The sequence below is a fragment of the Aotus nancymaae genome, unplaced genomic scaffold (assembly GCF_030222135.1).
Source record: "Aotus nancymaae isolate 86718 unplaced genomic scaffold, 86718_ANA_hifiasm-v0.15.2.pri h1tg000016l, whole genome shotgun sequence".
NCBI classification, from domain to species: Eukaryota; Metazoa; Chordata; class Mammalia; order Primates; family Aotidae; genus Aotus; species Aotus nancymaae.
This window is the reverse complement of record NW_026988428.1, coordinates 7,701,509-7,723,658: the sequence shown is the minus strand read 5'-3', so window position 1 is coordinate 7,723,658 and position 22,150 is coordinate 7,701,509.

Sequence of the window (22,150 nt, the reverse complement as noted above, 5' to 3'; positions counted from 1 at the left end):
TTTTTACAAAATTGTCTGCATCTCATATTCTTTTGTAGCACTCTCCCCCTCTAATATGTAAAATCATTTTCCTTGTTAATCTTCTCAGGTTGAGATAAACAGGAAAGGACGTGATGCAAAAGCAGGTGAATGCCTTGTGTATACGCATGCTCGGGAAAGTATGAAGTGTAGGTCTGGTGGGTTTGGGAGTGGTAAAGGAATAAATGAAACAGAAAGGACATTTTACAGAAGTATGTTAAGGATTAGCTGCTTAAATAGTTATTATATTTATTATCTTAATGAAAATGCTGAAAATACCTGAGAAAAGTGGAATAAAATGGGTCAAAGGTAAGAAAGACAAACACATTGCCGAGCATGGTGGCTCACGCCTGTAATCCCAGCACTTTGGGATGCCAAGGCAGGCGGATCACCTGAGGTCAGAAGCTCAAAACCAGCCTGACCAACATGGAGAAACCCTGTCTCTACTAAAAATACAAAATTAGCTGGGTGTGGTGGTGCACGCTGGTAATCCCAGCTGCTCGGGAGGCTGAGGCAGGATAATTGCTTGAACCCGGAGGCAGAGGTTGTGGTGAGCTGAGACCCTGCCATTGCACTCCAGCCTGGGCAACAAGAGCGAAACTGCATCTCAATTAAAAAAAAATAACAAAACAGTACAGTGAGTGGCTAAGTGTTCTAAAAAAATAAATAAATAAAAGCAACAATCCATGGAAGAGGTAGACCTTAAAGATGAGTGGGATTTGACGGGAAGACGGTAAAGGCAGAAATCAGCATCTCATCACTGACAACATTTATCAAGCACCTCCATGTGTTTGGCCATTAAATTAAAGTTTTGGGGATAAAGAGATGGAAAGCTTCTTACTGTTTTTCTCCTAAACATTCTGTGTTTGGGAAAGGCTTAAACAGATAGCAAAAGACACAGCGACACAAAGAAGCACGCAATACACAGAGCAAGAGTTTCAGGTATTCTAAAAATGCAGGGAACATATCCCTGGGACAGAGAGTGAGCAGTTTACATGGATCAAAGGGCTCGCTCATGAGAACGACAGCCTTCTCGAAGCCAGGCACTGAATACTATGGCTACAAAGAGCTCAGAGTCAACAAGAGGAACCAGGGACTCTAACATGATGTGTGGAGCAGGTTATGAAAAGAGGGGCACCTCTCCCAGTCAGAGGCGTCAGAGAAGTCTTCCTGGTGGTGGTGAGTAGGAATCACATGCAATCCTGCAGGCGAGGCAGGGAGAGGACGCTTCTGAGCAAAGAAACTGGTTAGAAAATGTACTGGCGTATAGGGAGAAAGAGGACCTCCAGGTCACTCAGGGTTGCTGTGAGAGCACGAAGTGTAAGGCCAGGAGCAGTGAGATGACATGGAAGAGACAGGTGGTGATTGGCTGCCTTAGGGAGCCTGGGCTTGATATTGAGCCAGGGAAATGTTTTAAGCATCCTTCAGGTTAGGGAGCTGTAAGAATTAGATTCAGGTTGGGCCAAGATTTTAGCAAGCTTCAGATGCCAAGCGGAGCAAATCCTCCCTCACTGTGAGTTTGCTATGATCACAGTTCTTACAGTTCAGAGAATAACTGTGCTCTAGATATTTGGCTCAATTCAAAGTGGAGCTGCTGAAAAATTTATTACCACTGGAGTGCATAGGATGCTATTCATGGGTGACTAGCATTTCGAAGGGCTGTGGATTAAAAGTGAGCGGTCTCTGAAGTCCAATTTCAAAACCCAGAGCCTCTCCCCCATTTATCTCCTACTTCCCACCAATCCTGAAATGAGTCTGTAGACCCTGTAACTTCTCATCATCATTGACATCTTTTCTTCTCTATTATCAACCTTTAAATTCCCTTTGAGTCTTTTCTTTTTCTTTCATCACTTATGATGACCATTTGGTCAGACTATGGACATGCAGAGCTGAATCCCATTACCGTCCATCACCAGCCTGCTGTGCCCCGGGCACTGTTTGGGGCATTTTAAAGCATTATCTCATTTAATTCCCCTAGCAACAGTAAAAGGTGAGTGTCCTTTTACAGGAAGAATTTGTGGCACAGACAGGATAAATTACTTGCCCAAGTTCACACAACTAGTAATGGACAGAGGTTTTTCACGTAAGCTTTTTGAGTATGAATTGGAACACACTCTTCTCTGTGATTTCCCAAAGCTCTTGGGATAACAATACAAACCTCTGTCATGACCTACAAGGGTTTAGATGGTGATTCCTCTGCTCTCTCACCCTACAACCAAACCCAGACAGTTGGCATCCAGGGCCTGAGGTCCTAGCTACTCTGGTATAGTGTGTCTGGGTTTTGAAACAGTTAATTTAGGCTCCTGTATATACAACGAGTTACAAATCATGTTCTGTGAGTTTCTGATCTAAGTTAACAGTTCTTTCTCACCAAGGAGATGATCAACAAACACACAGACAACAAAGAGCTTCAGGGGAGTAATGATAACCTCCAATAGGTTCTTAGTTGGAATGGACCCAACATAACAGACAGACAAACAGGATGAAAACAGAAGTGTATTAATATGGATATTTTATACACTCATGGGAGACATCCAGAGAATGAGTTTTCAAAGAGGTGGCTTTAAGTTCCAGTTTATATATAGCATCTTCAACAAAGAACAACAGATTTTTAGAGAAGTGGCAGGCCAACAAGAAAGGACTTTGAGTTTCTCTGAGTAGGCTGGCAGCTTGAGGAAAGGCAAACAGCAGATAAACGCTAGTTGGGAAAGCCTGCCAATAGAAATTCCTCTGGTACCGACTCCAGGCTGATGAGGGTCTAAAGCTGTCTTCAGCCATTAACCTTTTCTTGGGGGAAAAGGCGGGAGTTGGTGACCAGGATACTTTTTGCCTCTGTAAATCTATGTTCTCCTTTTGGGCAAATGGGGGCAGAGACCTCTCCTGTATCTGTTTCTTCTTGAGCATCTTTAGCTCAACCATCCTTCATATTTGGAAAAGATATTCTGATCTCCCACAGACACTTTCAGAGTAGGTTCAGCTCTGGCCTGGATTCCTCATCTCTCACTATTATCTGAGTTTTTCAGGGTCTCCCACCCTGAGGTCATAGTAGTCTATGGAAGAAGTCTGCTTCCCTGAATAAAGGCCCTAAAGTTCTATTTGTACAAAGCTCAGTCTTTGTGTTCAACTTGGCTTTGTTACTATGAGATTTTCGTATTGTCAACTATCCTGTCTCCGTCTCAGTTTCCTCATCTGTGCAAAATTAGTTATCCCCAAAGTGTTGCAGATCTAAAATTTTAGAATTCTATGAAGAGCTTTACCCACTAGTACAAAAGAGAATTAACAAATTCATCAATGAGGACCCCGTTTGCACTATTGTCCAGTATAATTATTTAAACTTTCTATCTTTGTGGCATTTATAATTACTTATTGTAAATGAAACTGGTTTGAAGGACATACATTTTTAATGCCTTTAATTGTCATCCAAAGGTACTTTCCAGCTGAAAAATTCCACGATTCTAAGTGTGTATCAGTTTCATGTCAGGCAGGATCAGAGGCTTGGTCAATATTATTTTTTCCACAGTGAAATTGTGTAAGGCAGGAGATCTTACTTAAGCTAACAAATGTGTATCCTTCATAATGGAAGAAAAAATAAAAGTATAATTTGTGGATTTGCTAATAGTTTCTTCCTGCTAAAAATATTAACCTCTTCTATTCCTTAACAAGAACCTAATACACATAGTTTTAGGTTAAAATGTCTGGGAATTTTTGGTGTCTTAAAGTAATTTCTGCAAATTTATTTCTCATCTGCAAATTCTATCTCCCTTTTCTGAATGTTCTTGATGCTACATTTTTGTGTATTCATCAACTTGAGATGTTTGGCTCCTTTTTTTTTGACAAGGTCTCACTCTGTCACCCAGGCTGGAATGTAGTGGCATGATCATAGCTCACCACAGCCTCGACCTCCTTATCTTAGGTGATCCTCCCGCCTCAGCCTCCCAAGTAGCTAGTACTACAGGCATGGGCCACCATGCCCAGCTAATTTTTGATTTGTGGAGATGGTGTTTTGGCATGTTGCCCAGGCTGGTCTTCAACTCCTGGGCTCAAGTGATCCTCCTAAAAAGAGCTGAGATTACAGGCGTGAGCGACAACACCCGACCTTTTCTACTGCTCTCTGACCTCAACAACATTTTCATATTTCCCAAATTACTATTATCTGCAGAGGAATCTCCATCAAATATTTCATTATTTGAAAGAAGTGACACCAATAAAGAATTTGCTGTCTGTTTACTTGGACATAAAAAGCTACCCCAAATTAAGACCTGACATTTTCTCATCTCCTTCTTTGCAATAAAAATAAAACTAAAATTATATTGGGATAAGTATAACACATTGTATCTAAGCAACCATTGTCTCAAATTGTTTCTAAATATCAACAGTAAAAGCTCTAATCTGAGTCAATTTTGGAAGGCACTTATATTCCAAAGGGAAATGAATTTTCAAAATGGTATAGTACTCAATGTTGTACATTTTAGTCTCCAGGGCAAGCAGGGAAATGCTAACAAGCTACCTCTTCCAATTTTGCTATTAATGCAAATTGATGTAAAACTACCTGCTGTGGGCGAAACATTCAGCCTCTGCAAATGGTCTCATTCGGAAATTGTCAGTGTCAGGGAAATGGTGTTTCCCTTCCACAGCTCATTGAAATGGAGATGGCATAAAATGGAGTAAAGGGATCTGCTTTCTAATGAGGCAAAATTAGATTCATTTGAATTGGTGCATGGACTGAAATGAAGGGAAAATCCCACCAGTGCCTATTTTTACCGCCTTAGACAGGCTTTGAGCAGCTAGGCAGAGTAAAACTACACACATACTCAAAATTTCCCACATTGATACAGAATTCATGAGGAAATTATTTTCACACTTTAATGGAATGGCTCTATTGCTTACATTATACAATGTAAGGGGAAAAATTACTAAACGCAGAAGCACATTTCCATATTTCTCATCAACTTAGTTTCTCTGATACAAACGTAAGCAACTACCCCAACAATTGCAGAGCACATTTTGCAACTGTCACTAATGCATAGTATTCACGTGACATCAAGAGCAAAAATATCAAAGCAAACACACAGACAGCAAATGAAATCAAACCTTTATAGCATATCGCTCCATGAAATATACATGTTCTGAAGAGTTGTGATATACGATACTATGGAGCTATAATATATTCCAGTTTCTACAATTTCAGTTCTTTTCAGATTTGGTGTTCATAAAATAACCTAGTAAAGAAGTGGTAGAAGAAAGTGAAATTTTTCACAGTGGATTATGTGAAATACAACTCATGAAACCAGCCAAAGTTTCTGAGTTCTTTTTTCCCCAGCCTTCTCATCAGCCAAGTGAGTTTTTAATTTACATAGAATTTTTAAAAATCATCGATTTAATTCACCTATATTTTAGAATAATAGCATTCTCTGGTTAGTAGTTTTCAGACTTTAAATTTTCAGGACAGTCAAATTTCCCAAAGCAGTAGAAAGAACTAACAGAGAGCTGCCAAACTGTTAATTTTGCCAATAACAACAATAACAAAAAGCTATCATTGTCATTATTTCAGACAGGAAAGGATATTTCAACACCAAAAATGTAGGAAGTTCATAATGTCAGAACACAAAAGAGCTCTTCCCAAGAAATACAATTTGTTAACCGCAGATAATTTTAAAGGATATACTTATAGTTTTATGTAAAGTTAGAAACATTAATAACATAAAAATTTATTTTATACTACAACAAATGTTATGCTCCTTGGTACAATTTTTAAAAAATTTGATAGCACTAAGTGTATTTCATACTCTGATATTTGATAGCACCCATGATGAAGGGCACTAAGGTGTAACTTGTTTTGGTGTTACATTTTTATTACTGCCATCATCAAAAATTCTGTTTTATAGATATGAGCAAAAATGAAATCGAAAACACCAGTATTAATACTGGTCTTTTTTGTTGTTTGTTTGTTTGTTTTTGAGACGGAGTTTCACTCCTGTTGCCCAGTCTGGAGTGCAATGGTGCAATCTGGGCTCACTGCAACCTCTACCTCCCAGGTTCAAGTGATTCTCCTGCCTCAGCCTCCCGAGTAGCTGGAATTACAGGCATGAGCCCCCACACCTGGCTAATTTTTTTAATTTTTAGTAGAGGAGAGGTTCCACCATGTTGATCAGGCTGGTCTCGACCTCCTGAACTCAGGTGATCCACCTACCTTCGCCTCCCAAATATGCTGGAATTACAGGCGTGAGTCACTGAGCCGGGTCTAATATTGTTTCAACTATTTTGACATACTCTAGGCAAACCAAGAGGCTAAGGAACAGTAGCTCTCACATTCTCAAGTCCTTTCTTTTACCTTGCTTACAAATGGGTAGGTAGGAAGGCTGGCTGAGCCAGGCCAGGTGGGTGGTTGGGACCCTGCAGGAAGTAAGCTCAGGGCTCCCCAGTTATTGCCCCTCACTTTCAGGGCAGAACCATATAGTCTCCTTTCCTTACGGAGAGAAGCTGGAAATTTCTATAATAGGTGTTCTATGGGCCAGTAAAAACTCTGGCCCTTCCCAGCATTTGGGAACCATTGCTATGCCCCATTTAGTCTTTGAATTCCTGAATTTTGTGTAATCCAGAGGACCCTGAGACTCTAGTGGATGTAGGTGGAATCCACAGCCATCAAAAAGCGCCTTCCCCTTGGTAAATTAAACGTAGTAGAAAAAGCAGTGGCTCATGGGACAGAAGTTGGGTTCAAGTCTCTATTCAACATAGACAATTGACTCTTGAACAATGTGGAAGTTAGGGGTGTTGACCCTTTCTGTAGTTGAAAATCCAAGTATAACTTTTGACCCTCCACCAAAACTTAATTACTGATAGCCTACTATTAACCAGAGGCCTTACTGTTAACATAGTCAATTAACACATATTTTGTATGTTATATGTATTATATATTATATTCTTACAAATAAAGTAAGCTAGGGAAAAGAAAATGTTATTAACAAAATCATAAGGATGAGAAAATATATTTGCTACTCATTAAGTGGAAATCATAATGGTCTCATCCTCATCATCTTCACATTGAATAGGATGAAGAAAAGGAGGAAGAGGAGGGGTTGGTCTTGTTGTCTCAGGGGCAGCAGAGGTGGAAGAAAATCTGAGTACAAGTAGGCTCACACTGTTCAAACCCATATTGTTTAAGAGTTAACTGTACTTGATTTCATGATGTTTTCTAATGTTTTTCTCATGTTCAGATTGGGGTTGTGGGGAGGAATACCACACAAAGTGCTGTTAAGAATTCTTGATAGAATTCTCATCATATTCTCTTAAGAGTACATACTATCAATAGAACATCACTACTGATATCAACCTTGATCAACTGGTTGAGATAGTGTTTGTTACATTTCTTCATTATGAAGTTACTCCTTTTCCCTCTTTCTACACTACTCTTCAGCAGGAAGCCACTTAAGGTATGGGAAGCTATGTTCCACCTCTTTGAGGGTACAGTACCCTCATACATTATTTGAAATTCATTTGCATGAAAGATTTGTCTATTCTCCTCCATCTGTTTATTTCTTTAATAATTTATTTATATAAATATGTTGTCATTCGTTTTTATTTCAACAGTTCTAATGTGTGTATAGTAATGGTCTTAATATGCATTTCCCTTAATGGCTAGTGATACTGAACATATGTTCAAATGCTTGTTTGCCATCTTCGTATCCTCTCTGGTGAACTCTCTGGATGCCTTCTGCCAACTTCCAACTTTATTCTTTTTAATGTTGAGTTTCAGAGTTCTTTATATATTCCAGGTACTACTCCTTTGTCAGATGTGTGATTTGCAAATATGTCTCCCAGTCTCTAGCTTGTCTTTTCATCCTCAACAGGGTCGTTTGTAGAGTAAAACTTTTAAATTTTGATGAAGTCCAATTTATTATTTTTTTAAGGGATTGCGCTTTTGGTATCACATTCAAGAACTCTTCACCAAGACTGAGGTCCCAAAGACTCCTCTATGTTATCGTCTGAAAGTTTTATAGTTTTGCATTTTACATTTAAATGTATAATTCACTTTGAGTTAATTTTTGTATAAGGTATGAGATTTAGATGATGATTTATTTTTGTCTCTGAATATCTAATGAGTCAGGAATATTTTTAAGGAAATGAACTCTAAATCAGATGGGAAGAAAATGAAAATGGGGCAAGTGTGATGGCTCATGCCTGTAATCCTAGCACTTTGGGAGGCCAAGTAGGGGGGATACCTTGAGCCCACAAGTTCAAGACCAATCTGGGCATCAAAGTGAGACCCTATCTCTACCAAAAAAAAAAAAAAAAAAAATAGCCTAGTGTGATGGTGCACACTGTGGTCCCAGCTACTCTAGAGGCTGAGGTGGGAGGATCTAAGGTATAAGTTGCAGTGAGCTATGATCATGCCACCACATTCCAGCCTAGGTAACAAAGGGAGACCCTACCTCCAAAAAATAAATAATAAATAAAGATGGAAGAAGGCTTACAGATAATTCTTAAGTGTTAGAGTCCATGCATCAGGTAAAATAAATGTAGCAACAAAGCCAGTCAGCCGATGACTAGGAAAGAGATAGTAGTTGGAGATTTCAGAAAGAAAGCAGGTACTGGTGGTGTAAACAAAAAGCCCAATAGTGGCCAACGGGGTGACTGGCTGAGATGAAGTGGAGTCGGGTGAAGAAGTTAAGGAACTGCGATATCAGGGTGTAGAGAGGGCCGCCTGTGAACGCTGAGGTCAGAGAATGCTGCAGATGCGGGGTGGACAGAAAGCACATTGGTCAGGGGCTCAAGCATTTCTTAAATGAGCAGGAGTGAGTGGAGGTCAAGGAGATGACTGGTCCGAGGTGGTGGGAAAGGAGCAAGAAGACACACTGTCAGGAGGGAGGGAGAGAAATGCTTCGCAGTCAACAGTGAGAAGCCAGGGGGATGCCTTTTCTACTTCTCAGCCTTACGGTGCAAGGGGGATGAGAAAGAAAAAACAAAACAAAAACTATCCTGTCCATGAAGAGGCATTGGGAAGAAAATGTCCTCAGAACACTTCCAATGTCCATTAAAGCAAACAGGTGAAGGGAATATTTGGAGAAAATGCTGAATGAGCTGATCACAGAACAAGAGGCGGGAAGGCAGTTTCAGGAACTCAGAAATACCAGGAATAGGAAGAAGGCTTTGAGTCAGACTAGAGAGCGGAGCTCAAGTGACAGAGCTGGGCTTGGATATCAAGAAATTCTGAGGAACACATAGTTGTTAGACTGGGTCTGAAAGTCAAAAGTGGAAGTTCTGAGAGTCCTCGGAGAAGAAGAGGGTGAGCTGAACTCAGTTAGAGTTCAGGCCTCTAACTGAGATAATTATGTGAAAGCGCTTTATTTTATTATTATTAATTAATTAATTAATTTTGAGATGGAGTCTTGCTCTGTTGCCCAGGCTGGATTGCAGTGGCATGATCTTGACTCACGGCAGCCTCCACCTCCCGGGTTCCAGTGATTCTCCTGCCTCAGCCTCCCAAGCAGCTGAGATTATAGGCATGTGCCACCACGCCTGGCTAATTTTTTGTATTTTTAGTAGAGATGGGGTTTCAACATGTAGACCAGGCTGGTCTCGAACTCCTGAACTCAGGTGATCTGCTCTTGTCAACCTCCCAAAGTGCTAGGATTATAGGCCTGAGCCACTGTGCACAGCCAAGCACTTTGTTTATAAAGCTGTATCTTAAAAAGCTAGAAATCACTAGCTATAGTTAGGTGGTGAAAGGCATTGCACAAAGCAAATCAGTATGTTTGATACTTGTTGTCTAGAAATTACATATTTATATCTACACACATGATAATATTAAAAAAAATCCATCGTTGCTAGGAGCAGTGGCTCACTGCTACAGTCCCAGCTACTCTGGAGGCTGAGGTAGGAGAATTGCTTGAGTCCAGGAGTTGGAGGTTATGTGAGCTATGATCATGTCCCTGCACTCCAGTTGGGGTGACAGAACAAAACTCTGTCTCTAAGAAATAAAAATAAAAAATCCATTGGCCTAGACATAATAATTTCATGGTTATATAGACAAACATATAAATACACACATACGCGTTAGCCAAAATGGTAAGTTCAAGCAGCTGTAAAATGCAATTGGACGTTTTACAGACTGTGTTTTAAGACCTTGCCTGGCTCAGTTCAATCTGTCTTCTCACTGGTTCCTGCTTCTCTCTTCTTTGTTCTACTTCTAGTTCTCATCATGTTTTGACAGGTGAGGTTGGTCATGCAAAGGGATCCAACAAAAATACGGGAATGCCACCTTTGCTTCCTCATCCAGGACAGAGCCACCCTCCCTTTCCTCCTTGCAACAAAGCAGGCAAAACACACATTCTCCTACCACCCCACCACGACGCTCAAGCATGAATGGTGGTGGTGCTGTTGTTTTGCTTGCAAGGAGGGAATTTTTATGCAATCAATAAGTCACCTGCCCTCTTTGCCCTGGACCAGCTCTCCGCCCAAACCCCTGTGATCTTCAGTCTTAGATACCTCAAGCTTCAGCCAGCACAAACATGTCACAGCAAGAGGGACAGCGATTGTATTTGCACGCACAATTGGTTTAAGTACAGGCTTTATTTGATCCTTAAAAAAAAGAACAGCTTTGGTATTACATTACAACCAAAGGAATTTAGCCTTTAACCTGCAGTTTCCCTACTCTCAGGGATACAAAACCTTTTTTCTGATAAGAGGTGAGGCCCAGTGAAATTTTCTTCTTTCCCCTCATTCCCGGAGGTAAGGTAATGAGCTAACAACTTAATTAGACCCTGTTTTACACCAGCTGAAATAATAGAAGGGAGTCTTTGGTAACATAGGGAAAAAAAAAACCCAGAAACTCCAGGCATCATAATACAGAGAAATACACAATTAGAAGTAATCAGTATGTGGAAAGATATGTTTATCCTGTAGTTGCTTCACCCTGAGGCCATGCCATTTTTATTTACCCTCCATTGGGCATAATGGAAGGGACCTGAACCCTCTGCAATGGACTGAATGTGTGTCCCCCCAAAATTCATATGTTGAAGTTCGAGTGGGGCCTTTGGGAGGTGGTCAGAGTTAGATGAAGTCGTGAGGGTGCAACCTTCATGATGGGATGAGTGCCCCATATGACAGACGCCAGAGAGATGTCTTGCCCCTTCTACCATGTGAGGTTACAGTGAGAAGACGACCATCTATGAGGAAGCAGGCCTCACCAGACACTAAATCTGCCAACACCTTGATCTTGGACTTCCAGCCTCCAGAACTGTGAGCAATAAATTTCTGTTGTTTATAATCCACCCAGTCTATGGCATTTTGTTATAGCAGCCTGAAAGCCTGAAGGGACTAGGACATTCTTCCCCACTGCCCAGCTCCACCGAGAGCTTGAGAGCTAGGACTCCAGAGGACACGTGAGAGGGAGAGGCTGGCTAGAGAACAAAGAGAGACAGGCTGGTTTTTTCTGTTTGCTTTTTAAACAAAGGCCTTATTGTTGTCCACCAAGGAGGAGGATTCTCATATACTAATTTCCACAATGGAAAAAAAACAATAGCTTTGCACCATCCTATGAACTCTGTGTCTCTCCAATCATCACACAGCAAGGTTTTTTTTTTTTTCCTTTCAGGTAATGGTCTGTGTATTTGTTTTCTATGCTGTGTGACAAATTACCACACACTTAACAGCCTAAAATAACACATGCTTATTCTCTCACATGTTCTTTGAGTCAGAAGCCTGAACACAGCTCAGCGGGGCTCGGTCCTTAGGGTCTCACCAGGCGACAATCAAAGTGTTGGTCAAGGCTGGGTTCTCATCAGAGGCTTGACCAGGTAAAGATCTCTGTCCATACGCCCTCAGATTGTTGAATTTATTTCTTTGCCACTGTAGGGTTCACAGCAACTCATTTCTTCAAAGTCAGCAATAGAGAGAGAGAGCAAGAGAGAGAGGGAGAGAGACTCTACCCAAGTTTACTAAGAAGATAGAGTTCTACATGAACTAACATAATCATGGGAACGACACCCCATTACCTTCACCATATTCCATTGGTTACAGGCAAGTCACATGTCCTGCCTACACTCAAGAGGGTAGGAACCTCAGCAGGTAGAGATCCTGGAAACCACCGTAAAGTCCATCTGTATCTCTCCAGTCTAGAAATTTAAGGGTATAGCCAAGGAGTTCTAGAAGCAACATTTGTAGAAGAATCATAAAATGAGGGTAGATGTTTTAAGTCTACATACATATTCACGCACCCTAACCTACAAATAAAATAAAGGTAGGAGTTTTTCTTGGTGGTCAACGGCATGAGATATTGTAGTCATACAGCATGGCTTTGAATCTCTGATCTATAATGTAGTGGTTACTTAACTTTACTAAGCCTCAGTTCCCATCTTTAAAATGGGAATCATAGGACTTATCTTTGAAGTTGTTATAATAATTAAGTTAGCTAAGTAGTACCCAAAACACTTAGCACAATACCTGGCATAAAAGTGCTCAAAAAATGATCGCTATTGTATCTGGGTAAGATCGTGAGGTGTCGGGGGCCGGTGAGAGCGGCACGTCTGCCGGGGTCTCTTGGCCTGCAAGAGGGTCCCAATACCTGGAAGAGAGAGTGCGCGGAAGAAAAGAAAAGACAGGACAGCTGGAGTCTGGAGGGCTGGCCAGGCAGTTCCCAATTAGCAATGCCTAAAACCAGCAACTTTATTGTACACTGAGTTAGTATATATATCTTTTCCTACCTCATTTTACAGGAACATTCTTTGCCCCACCTCATTTACATAAGCATTCTTAGTCCCATCTCAATTATCAGAACAGATGCCATTATCTTAATAAAGGGAAGAGAGAGCCATCTGGCTACAAGCTTAGGCAGCGGAAAACACACAATGGGTACAATCAAGTCATGCAGGTGGGTCTCATTATCAGGGTGAGGAAACCTATAGTTAAAATGTTAATGATCTATGCAAGTCATCAGAGAGGCGATAGACCCATTAACTTTGCAAATAGCAGTCACAGGAACAAGCACGGGACCCATCAATAGAGGGTAAACAAAGTCATAAAACTAGCCCAGAGCAGGTACTTCAAGAAACAATGCCTAGTAAAACCACACAGCCTTCACCCAGCCTTTTAGGTCAGTGGACCAGAAACAGGCTTCTGCAAACTCAAACTTCTATTAAATCTCTCTTTCACTGGTCTCGACTGCCTCCAGGGGGTGGGAAACGTGTCCGGGCTCAAGCTCCATTATGGCGGGGACACTGAGTGGTCTCAACGCTGGAGCGATCCCCACACTGAGGTGCCTCAAACAAGGTAGAATTTTATTTTTTTTAATGTTATTCATTTAATTAATTAATTTTTGGAGACAAGGTCTCGCTCTGTCACTCAGGCTGGAGTGCAGTGATGTGATATGACTCACTGAAGCCTCTTGCTCCTGGGCTCAAGCAATCTTCCCATCTCAGCCTCCTGCGTAGCTGAGACTACAGGCATGTACCACCATGCCTTGCTAATTTTTTTTTTTTGGTGGAGCTGGGGGTCCCACTATGTTGCCCAGGCTGGTCTCAAACTCCCAGGCTCAACCCAGACTCTCACCTTGGCCTCCCAAAGTGCTGAGACTACAGGGGTGAGCTACTGCACTTGGCCCAACGTATGATGTTCTCTAGACACGAATAACTTAATTTTCAAGATCCGGTTCCCTTCTGAGACCTAAGACGTTTGACAGCATTTTGGCTCCATGCTTCCCTCAAAACCATGGGCTTCTGAACCTCCTGAGTGGCTCTACCAGGATCTCACGCCTACCTTTTCTTACATCTTCATCAGTAAACTTCTGCAATGCTGAGTTCAAACCAGTAAACTTTTGCAATACTGAGTTCAAAGTCCCTGCAAACCTTCACACTTCATAACAGGAATGCCCTGAAGAAGGCTGGCCTCTTTCCTACTCACCTATGCCTCCGCCTATCCTGTCCTTAGGCAGAAACCCACAGTTCCTAGCTGACTGTCTTAGCACAAGCTTCCTATATGCTAGACCTGCTTAGACCTTGGAACCTGGCTCCTGAGATGGATTCACTCAATTATTCACTCACTAAACACCTAGGTGACACTTACCATGTGCCAGGCACAGACCTAGTTTGGGAGAGAGAAGAGTGATGAAGACAGAACCCTTTCTTCAAGCAGGCCATTGGCCAAAGGAGAGGCAGACACACACCAACAGAGTAAAGCCAACCCATGACTTTGGACAGGAATATATCGGGCATCTTACACCAGTCCCTCAGCCTGTAAAAATGCAGTGTTCGTTCGGGCCCCTTGCTTTCTCCCATGTCTCAGTTCCATCAAGACTCATGCTTCCCGTACAGTCTCACACCACTTGTGCGTTTCCAACTTCCACTACAGTTTTATGCCTCACGTGATAAGCAATTTTTCTGTTAGCTGTTTAGTAAATGTTTAGTACTTACTAAAACATTGTGTGTGATGGACTCATGGACTCATTCGCTGCATCGATCTTGGACACTGCCCAGCTTCCCCACTCTCCCATTTATCCCAAATTGCTGAGGATTTCCTGGCTAAGAACTATCAGTTTACAGAGCTCATTATTTTCTGTTGTTTGGCTCAGCAGCACAAGCCGATATCCTTTTAAAAATATTGTTTTCACAAAGAAATAAAGTGTCTTCTATCCCAGAAGGGTTCTTGTGTGCATGTAGGTGAGCACACAGCACAGAGCCATGCTGAGGTGTGTGTACCTTGTTGTCACTGTCTCTCCTCCGGGAGGAACATCAGACTCCTGTACACCAGGCTTCCCACAGCCCAGGAGGAACACATCCAAGCCTTGCCAGTCATTTGCATCTTAATAAGACTAAAACTAATAAAACTAATACTAAAGCTTAAAATATATTGAAGGATTACAGCATGCCAAGCATATAGGTATTGTGTTATTTAGTGCTCACAATCACTTTTTGAGCTAGGCACCAGTACCAGCTTTAAGAACTCAGGAAGCTGAGGTGTCAAGATTTCAAGTCATTTGCTCAAGGTCACACAGCTAGGCAGTGTAGTGGAAGACTCAATCCCCCATGCGTCCAATGCAGTGCTGTCACCCAGGTGTGAAGAGGGATTTGCAGGTCTGAGAACAAAGTTAGCCTGCTTAATACTTTGTCCAAGATCAGCCCTGGCTCTGAGCCCAAGAAACAAGGCAGGATCAGCAGCCACAAAGTCCAACATTCAGCCAGGCTCCCATACTGCAGGGGTCTCTATCACAGCCTGGCTCTGGATACGGGCAAATGAAAGCTAGCAGCAGAGTACCCAGGCTACCTCTGCACAGGGAATGACTGCGGGGTATTAAGAACAAAAGAGAGGCAAAAGATGTGGGCCTGGCTGGGAGGGACTAGGAAACAGGGACACCTTGCAGATAATGCTCAGGAATGAGGAGTAAGTATCTTTTATTGAACAAAGCTTGTAATGGCATTTCTAACAATGGCAGGACTGATGGCTATAGAAGGCACTAATCAGACACAGCAGACTGGTGTTTACACTGGGAAGGGCTGCTGATCCTTCATAGGCCTTTGAAGCCACCCATGCTCACTCAGATTGTAATGCACTAACTATGAAGTAATGTCTTCAAATAAAAGGGAGGAGTTGAAATAGACCTGTCTAGCCAGTTATTTCTCTAAGGCACTTCAAAGAAGCACTTTCTTTGATCATTTCAACTTTCCATCTACAAGAAGTATGAACACATTACTCATAGAAATTACTTAGATACCTCAGGCAGACAGAGGTTTCAGTTTGATCCATCGCCAGTGAAATGGGAAGGATAAGGTAGGGAAGGGCACACTGGTTCTTGAAACTTCCACCAGGAAGTGACACACGTCCCCTGCTCCCTCACATTTCACTGACCAAAGCAAGTCACCTGGCTCATCCAACTTCAAGGGGGACAGAGAAGCACCATCCTGCCACGTGCTGAGAAGGAGGATGGGCAGACACTCATGGCCCCGGTAAACAGCACTGATGACTAACACAAAGGCCAAGTGACAAAGAGGTGTTTTTAGGAGGTCAAATGAAGGAGTATATTCTTCAAGAAAACAAAGCACTGATGAGCTTTGTTACATCTCCATAGTAATTTCTAAAATGGAATTTTCCCATGAAGGCCTTTAATATGATCATTATAATTGTTTAAGAAAACAAGGTGTCCTGATTTGACTAAATTATCAAGGAAAAACATGGAAATTACAAAACTGGGACCAAAGCAATTTTCTCGTGTGTAACTGGAGGATGAAACAATCCATGTGTCATTCTGGATTGTTTGCGGGAAAATCCATCGTAGGACTCTACAAGGGAAAACTACCAAAACTCAGATGGCACCTTTAACCTTTTCTCCCTGGAACTTGCCTATTATCTTGATTTTTCCCCCAGCAATTTCAGTGTGTTTTACTGCGTATCACCACATCTGGAGCTCCAAATAACCTGCAAATAACATTTATTTTGAGAATCTACTACATGCAGCATACTTCTCAAGACACTAGGGATACAAAGATAAAACATGGTCCTATCTTTAAGGCACTCATTAGCATATTGAGTTGGGGAGAGAAAGCAAATAAATCAGAAAATTATAGAATATTGCAAAAGTACAGGCTGGTCTGAAGATAGTGAGGTATCTCAACTGTTTTTTCACAGTCAGTTGCCAATCAAATTCCTTGTCCTACTCTTTCCTTCTCACTACAGTACTTGACTAGACTTTAAGAAAAAAAAAAGTAGGCTGGGCTTGGTGGCTCACACCTGTAATCTCAGCGCTTTGGAGACCTAGATGGGTGAATCACCTGAGGTCAGGAGTTCGAGAGCAGCCAGGCCAATATGGTGAAACCTCATTTCTACAAAAACTACAAAAAAAAAAAAAAATTAGCTGGGCATGGTGGTGCACATGTAATCCCAGCTACTCAGGAGGCTAAGGCAGAACTGCTTGAATCCAGGAGGTGGAGGTTGCAGTGAACCGAGATCGCGCCAGATATTCTGGGAGAGCTGAAATGGTATTTATAAGGACATCACCTTCCTTGGAAGGGAGTAGTGTCCCTGTAGGGGCCACTCAGTACACAGGGACATGGCTTGGGGTAGTACAGGTGTTCACTGCACAATTTCAAGGCACATTCATCCCCTTACAGGCTTCTTAGATTTATGTGGATGTCACTTAGGTATCTTAAACCACAAGTACTCCTACCTGTGCCACCATTTGAACTATGAACAGGACAGCCATCAGCTAACCAACACTTAGTTCTCTGAAATATGTTCATCATATGCTTATTCTTATTTTTATTAATATGATATAATGATAATCTCTAACTTGCTGAACAATTTTTTTCAATAATCATTGATTATACATCTAGTCTGACTAAGACTGTTCTAACCACATTGGAAGTCCTAGATAAATATATACCACTGTCCTTGACCTCAAAAAGCTTTAAAACTAGATAAAGAAGAGAGACAAAAGCACAGAAATTAATTAGAGAATAATTAAATGCTAATCTGTGTAACATTAAGTTTAAATACAATCTGAGTTATGAAGAACCAGAGATCAGCCTTAGATGGAATTCCATCTGGAGCCTAAAGGATATGGAATATTTGGGTAGGCCAGGGGAAAGAAAAATATTAGAATGCATGACTCTATTAATCTTTGTCCATTACTTTCTGGGCAAAACACCTCAAAGCTCATAGCTTGCTGATGCAGAGCAGCAACTGCCCCTGTTGTCACAGTGAAGAAGGTGGCACAGCTGATAGAGGGTAGGGAACTCTGCTCGTCACTCCCTGACCTGCTCTGGCTCCTTTCAGCACATCAAGTCACCCTGTGCCATTGTCCCAGGTTCCTCCTGTATAGAGCAATCCTTCCTTCTGCTGTTACCTTGCAGCTGTTAAGAACATAGGCTGGTTCACTAATTCTCCAAATGTGGTCCCCAACCAGCAGCATGAGCATTACTGGAGAACTTGTTAGAAATGCAAATCCTTGACCCCTGCCCCAGACCTAGTGACTCAGATACTCGGAGACTAAGGTCCAGCAATGTGTGGTTTCCCAATCCCTCCAGGAGAGTCTGGTGCACACATGTTTGAGAACCACTGGGCTCCGCAGACACCCTGGCTTCAACTCCTGGCTCTGTTGGCACTCATTGACTCCATGCCTCAGACAGATAGTTAATCTTGCTGAATCTCAAAAGGGTATAACAGTAGTACCCACCCCTGTGGGGCTATTGTGAAGAAAAAATGAGTTAATGCATAATGCAAGGCCCTTAGCCTAATTAATCTTTGGTAATTGGTAAGCACTCAATAAATTAGTACCCGACAAGATTTCCTTTTACTTTTTTTATTGTTGTTGAGACAGGGTCTCACTCTGTCACCCAGCCTGGAATGCAGTGGCTCAGTCTTGGCTCGCTGGGCGTCGACCAGTGATTCTCCCACCTCAACCTCCTGAGTAGCTGGGACTACAGGCACGCGCCACCAAGCCTGGTTAATTTTTTATAGAGATGGGGTTTCACCATGTTGCCCAGGTTGACTTTGAACTCCTGGGCTCAAGCAATCCAACTGCCTCAGCCTCCCAAAGTGCTGGGATTACAGGCGTGAGCCACTGGGCCTGACTCATTTTCTTATCATAACATAGTTAGGAAATCTTACCTAAGGATACATTTCTCAGTATAGCTAAAGATGTATTTCTTTGCTCCTTCTCATCTCCTTCACCACTATCATCTCCAATAGCACCATTCCCACCACTCTTTGGTCTACTAGTCTTTTATTTAATAGCATAAGATTTACCATTTTCATTATTTTTAAGTGTACAGTTCGATGACATTAAGTACATTCACATTGTCATGTTGTCATCACCACTATTGATCCCCAAAACCTTTTTTTATCTTTCCAAACTAAAACTCTGCACCCATTAAGCAGAAATTCCCATGGCTTCTTCCCCTTCTCATCCTTGGAAACCAGCAATCTTCTTTCTTTCTTTCTCTCTCTGTGAATTTGACTACTCTAGATACTTCATAAAAGTAAAATCATACAGTATTTATCCTTTGCGATTGGCTTATTTCATTTAGCGTAGTGTCCTCAAGGTTCATCCATGTTGTAGCACAGGTCAGAATTTTCATCCTTTTTCAGGCTAATATTCCATTGCGTGCATAGACTACATTTGTTTCTCCATTCATCTGTACATGGACACTTGGGATGCTTCTATGTTTTAGCTATTGTGAATAGTGCTCCTACAAATATAGGAGTACAAATGTCTCTTGGACTCTTTGCTTGTAATTCTGTCTTTTTTTTTTTTTTTTTTTTTTTTTTTGAGACAGTCTCACTCTGTTGCCCGGGCTGGAATGCGGTGGTCTTGGCTCACTGCAACCTCCACCTCCTGAGTTCAAGCGATTCTCCTGCCTCAGCCTCCCGAGTAGCTGGAACTCCAGGCGCCCGCCACCACATCCGGCTAATTTTTGTACTTCTAGCGGAGCCGGGGTTTCACTGTTTTGACCGAGCTGGTCTCAAACTCCTGACCTCAGGCGATCCAGCCGCCTCAGCTTCCAAAGTGCTGGAATTACAAGCGTGAGCCACAGCGCCCAGCCTCTGCTTGTAATTCTTTTGGGTTTATACCCAGAAGTCGATTGCTGGTGGTTTACCAATCTTGATAGCCCCCATCTTTATGAGAACCTTACTTTCCTGTCCCCTCTGTCAAGGTGGCTTACCCTCTGCTACCAGAGAGCAGTACATCCTCTATCTGCATCCAGAAGAATGTTATAAGAATATCTCATATTCTTCAAAACTTGAAACTGGGTGAGTAAAGGGCCAGTTTTGTTCGTTTGTTTTCTTTTTGTTTTTTTGTTTTTTTGTTTTCTTTCTTCTTTTTTCAAACCCTTGTGTCGAGGGCTGACTTTCAACAGATCGCAGCGAGGGAGCTGCTCTGCTACGTACGAAACCCCGACCCAGAAGCAGGTCCTCTACGAACTGTTTAGCGCCAGGTTCCCCACGAACGTGCGCTGCGTGACGGGCAAGGGGGCGGCCGCCTTTCCGGCCGGACCTCGTTTCCCAGGACGAGGGGCACTCGGCACTGGACCCCAGTCCTGCACGTGGCGGGACACACCCCGCGCGGGGTGGAGCAGAGGGCCAGTTTTTATCTAAAACATACTTAGGTCCCTCTAACCTTAGACTCCATTTCATCAGGGTAAATGGTATTTTTTGTCTGTCTACAAATAAAAAGTCCTCAAAGAGAAAACTTCATTTTCTGCCTGACAAGGACCTGAGAATAAAGGATTATAGGGCAGACTGTCTGCTATGATAATTTATTTTTCTTCCAGTTGTTTCCAAGCAAACATACAGTATTATTAACTTTGACTGTGGTCATCACTTTGGCTTCAGGCTTAATCTATTTTGACTAGGAATATTGTCCTCGGAAACACTGCAATTTCCTGAAGAGACTGCAAATCAGCAGTCTTGACTAACCTCATACATGGCCGTTATCTTTCCTCTGCTTGAAAGATATACAAAGACAGTATGTCATTGTGAGCCGGGAGGTTTTCTTTATTTAGTGTCTGCCTACTGGCTCAGCTGTAATGTAAGGCAATTAGGTACCCAACATTTATAACGGACATGTTTAACTTCCTTGATATGTCCTGCAGAAGTTAGGCAAACACAAGGATGATAGACTTTAACTAGCAGTCAGGAAGTTTAGACTTCAAACCTTTGAGACTGTATAATGGACAATGTGTTCATTTACTACTTAAAACCATCTTGAGTGAAATGTTTAAGGTAGAATCATGCCTACCTGTGAAGTCCACAAGAAATGGGTACTAAACATCTCTTAATGCCAAACTTTGATGTTGAGCACAGTCAAGAATAAGCAAAACAAATGAGATCCCTCTAGGAGGCAGTGTTGTGTGGTGGAGATGTCATGATTCAGGTTGGCTACGTTGCTGTTAGCCTTCACCTCATACTGGTTACATGACCTTGAGCAAATGATTTAAGTTCTTCACATCTCAGTTTCTTCACCTGAAAAGTATAGATACTATTAGCACAGGCAGGCCATTTCCTGTCATTCAAGGGTAACTGGTACCTGGAAATTGCCACATTGATTGATTGTTTGAGACAGGGTCTTGCTCTGTTACCCAGGCTGGAGTACAGTGGTGCAATCATAGCTTGTGGCAACTCAAACTCCTGAGTTTAAGGGATCCTCCCACCTCAGCCTCCTGAGTAGCTGGGACTTCAGGTGAGCACCATCATCCCTTACTAATTGTTTTTTTACTTTTTTTAGAGATGAGGTCTCCTTATGTTACCCAGGCTGGTCTCTAACTCTTGGCCTCAAGTCATTCTCCTGCCTTGGCCTCCTAAAGTGCTGGGATTCCAGGAATGAGCCATCGCACCTGGCCTCTAGGGCCGCTTAAAATAAATGCACCAAAATATCATTTGAAAAAAAAAAAGAGGATGTTATTGGGACATTTTCTTGAAAAAGGAACTAAAAATTATACAAATTATAAAATTGTCTTACATTTAACCAAATTTAGTTTAAAATTTCAATTGTACAGTTATTCTAAAAAAAAACTTAAGAAATAAATTATTTTGGAGGTTTTTGTTAAATCTTTCAAGCAAAATTATGTAATAGCACCGTATATTTTTCATTTCATATTTGACCCCAAAGGAAAACTAATTGGATATGCATTTTGCAAAACTATCTGAGGTTTAATCAAGTGTTCCAAAGACCTCTCCTATTGCTTTGGTATTGGATTCTCCCTTTTGAAGTACTTATCACTGTCCTCATCATTGTTTTCTTCAACTGTTAGCAGGTTGCGTAATGTCAAATCCTTATTTGCCAATGGCTTGCAAGTATTTCTGGTAGCTCTCCTATATCACTTTCATCAACTTCATGAAATTCTAAATGTTTAGCAATTGTGCTTTTTCCCTTTGCAGTCCTTCTGCTTTATGTTTTCATTGTACGGTTTCATGTTGTAAATATTTGACAATTAATGAGACTATGGCCAACAAGGATGACTGTCCCACTGGTTGGGATATATGATGGATCAAACAGGAATAGACATCTGGATGGAGACTAATTTTAATAAAGGGCCAGCTCAGGACAATTTTTGCTTACCCAACACCTATTAACTACAGAGACGTGGAAAATGAATACTCAGATAGTATAAACCCTCCATTTCTCATTAAATTGTTAAATGCCGTG